This window comes from Pinus tabuliformis, chromosome 5_1, assembly GCF_031772625.1.
Source record: "Pinus tabuliformis cultivar Carrire ecotype Pingquan chromosome 5_1, CPIR1, whole genome shotgun sequence".
NCBI classification, from domain to species: domain Eukaryota; kingdom Viridiplantae; phylum Streptophyta; class Pinopsida; order Pinales; family Pinaceae; genus Pinus; species Pinus tabuliformis.
The window spans coordinates 405,744,567-405,748,048 of NC_142305.1; the positions used below are offsets into that span (position 1 = coordinate 405,744,567).

At 36.7% G+C, this 3,482-nt stretch overlaps 1 pseudogene; it reads right to left on the bottom strand.

Annotated features, from left to right (window-relative positions):
• Window positions 1-1,636: 1,636 nt before the first annotated feature.
• LOC149165205 (SKP1-like protein 1A pseudogene) lies at window positions 1,637-2,038 on the bottom strand (annotated as a pseudogene).
• Window positions 2,039-3,482: the final 1,444 nt, after the last annotated feature.

The following is a 3,482-nucleotide window of genomic DNA, read 5'->3' on the forward strand; positions in this document are numbered from 1 at the left end:
TCCTTGGAGATCTTGGTTGGATACATCTCCATCACATATGATAATGGACATTCGGCCAAGATATGACCTACAAGAGTACCTGCCACACATTTTATCCAAAGACTTTAGTGCCCCTCAAAGGCCATGGTAAAAGAAAGAACAACAGCACTAGAACAACCCATGATGAAAATCAGTACTTTTCAAAGACCAGTTTTCGTATAATAGAAGGTTTCAAGTAACCTTTCAATTCAATGAACCAGGTCCGCAGATTTCTTGTCAAAGGTTTTCGATCCAAAACCTTAGTTAAGTACCAACCGTTTTATCCATGAAATTACCAACCCTTTTAGTGTTGTAATTATCTAAAACTTATGTTCACATTTAGGTTTAGGGCTAGTGACCCAGGCCTCAAAGCCCGACACCTTGCTTTTTAACTTCCCATGGTGTAAGAAAGACAAATCCCCACAGCGAAAAATACTCATTAACATCAATTGTTCCTCTTGGGGAGAGAAAAGCATGGAACTGAAGGAACAAAATGGGGTACTCGCTTAGCGATTCGCTCTGCCCCCTATCAGGGAAGCTGGGGCTGCATCTATATTTGCCTTTGTTGGTGGGGCATGCACAAACAAATGCAAGAGCATAATATCTAGTATAGCCAGTTGCTACAGTGATCAAGTGAAAGTAACTCACTCCTCCTCAGTTGCTCGCACTCTAGCCTATCTTTCATAGGGGTTCGATTCATTATGATAGAATAATTCCAGATCCTAACTTGTTGAATAATAATTATGCATACTTCCAAATAAACCACCATAGATCCATCTTTACTCTCGATGTACCAAGCCCCGCGAGGGATCAAATCTTATCTTTTTTCACTTTATGCTAGTTGGCATATTAAGATATTTGATCCCTCTCCAGGGTTAGTAGATCTAGATTAAAGATGGATCTATGATGGTTTAATTTCACCCTTTATATAGTCTACATTCCATGTGAATACTATGGGTCAATACCATTGGTTCTCTATACCATGTGTCATCTTTATTTTTATTAATATTAATATTAGGGTTAAGAATTTTTTTGCATAGTATTAATAATAATTTGGCACATGGCATCTGGCCCATATGCTTTACCTAAATAAAAAAAAAAATTAGTATTCGTAAATATAAAATGAGATCTACCCCATACTCGGTAAGTGAGATCTACCTCATACTGAATATCTACCAATTCACTATATACAAAATAATAACAGTAACAATTTACTACATGCAAAGTAATTACAACAAAAAAAAGTCACCTCATGCAAACTAATTACAACCGGAGAGTCACCGCATTCAAAGTGCAAAGGGTATACTATGTAACATAATTATGTATACTCGTAACATATTTCTATCAATGTACTAACAATGTTACATTACTTATCACTCTCACATCCCATCGCCTATGTAAAATTGACTAATTTTTCCGTTTATTAAGCCAAAATAACGAGAAATTTTGTGTCATAAAAATTCCCATCCCATAGTATAATACTAAAATTTGCAAAAACTACTAAAATGCGTAAGGAAATGTGTATACTAAACATAGTGTTTGCATTAGACCAGAACATAAATAACACAACGGATTTATACTCAAAGACTTAGACAACAATAGTGAGAAGCTCACGCATCTATTCAACGGTTTTCCCTTTCAACATATCGGCAATAGTTTGACACATCAAGTCCAAAAGATTTGTGACCACCAGGTAGTGGGCAGCCTTTGTAACTTCAAACAGTATGGCGCGATCTTCTACAAGAGCTTTCACGAACTCCTCATCCCACGTTTTGACGGCATCAAGCGATACAGTGGGGGCATCAAGAACATGGTATCTGCAATATTGAATAACGCGACGTAGAATCTTGGCAGAAACGAGAGGCAGAGGAATGGTAATGTTGGTGCCCAAGTCCCCCATCATTCTCTTTATGATGTCTGAATTCGATGCCACCTCTGTTTCCACCTCAAATATTTTGCCGTCGCAGCTCTGCAATTTGACAATATCATTGTTATTATTATTGCATACTTCCTCGGCCATCGGCGTGGTTGATTGATCCATGATCTGAGCAAGTGGACAGATAGGCACGATGAAGTGAAAAAGATTGGATTGCTCTGAGATTGCGATAAAGTGAAAAAGATTGGATGATAGTAGCGAGATTTTGTTACAATATTTATATAGAGAGAGGAATTCATATGAATGGAAAAAGTAACGATCACGTCTGGTACTCTTCCATATTTGCGGCCGACACAGGTGGCTGCCCTGTAACGGCGGTTATCTAGGACCCTTGGGTTACTATGAGATCAATCGGTTAGGACCGCAGCTAATTTTTGGTTGCTGCGGTGGTTTGTTCCCATAGTTCCGAGGGAGGGTAATCTTCTTAACCGGATTCAAATTGGTCCTATGATTTTGACTCCTTGACATATGGGTAAAAGATGCATATTCTCTTAGTGGGTAATCTTCTCAACCGGATTCAAATTGGTACTATGATTTTGTCTCCTTGACATATGTGTAAAAGGTGCATATTATCTTAGTGGGAATTTTTCTTGGGGGTAATCTTCTTAACCGGATTCAAATTGGTCCTTTGATTTTGACTCCTTGACATATGGGTAAAAGGTGCATATTCTCTTAGTGGGTAATCTTCTCAACCGGATTCAAATTGGTACTATGATTTTGACTCCGTGACATATGGGTAAAAGGTGCATATTATCTTAGTGGGAACTTTTCTTGGGTCATTGGATAAGGAAATCGTAAATTTGACTTGGTGAAAGAGTCAAAGCTATTAAGTTTAAGGTGATGGTTTTGGTGCCTTATGATATTAGAGTGCATGAATTATATGTGATAAAGTCTTTTAAAAGGTTTAAAATTCTTGAGGATTCTCCATTGTAATGTGTTGCAGAGTACTTTAGACTCATGGTTTATGCATATAGTTTTGGTGGAGAGTGGTATTAGAGTCCATGGATTACATGTCATGGAGTCTTTTAAAAGAGTTAGGGATTTCCCATTGTAATTTGTGGTAGAGGGCACATGATTGCATTTAAGCCATATAATAATAATAATAGTAGCTAGTTTTTCTCAGTTTGGGTTTTCCAGGGGTTGCTTCATGCCAAAGCATGCTTTCATTTAAGTCATAGGGATATCGAGTTGAAATATGTTTTATGGGTTATTGTTGCTATAATAATTTTCTCTCACATTATCTTTAATAATAATAATAATAAATCTATAAGCTCGTTTTTTTGAGTTTACCTTTTCAAGGTTGAAATCTATTTAATGTGTTATTGTTGTTATAATTATCTTCTCTCACATTATCTTTATTTCTAACACTTGAGTGAAACCTATTCACATATCATAATAGCCTGATCGACGTTGCCTTTGAAATCCTTGCTAGATTGAACAAAACCTTAGTCAACTCTCAAGACACCCAAGTCTTGTGATTGATGTTTCCTTTGGAATCATTACTATATTTAGTTTTAATTGATTCATA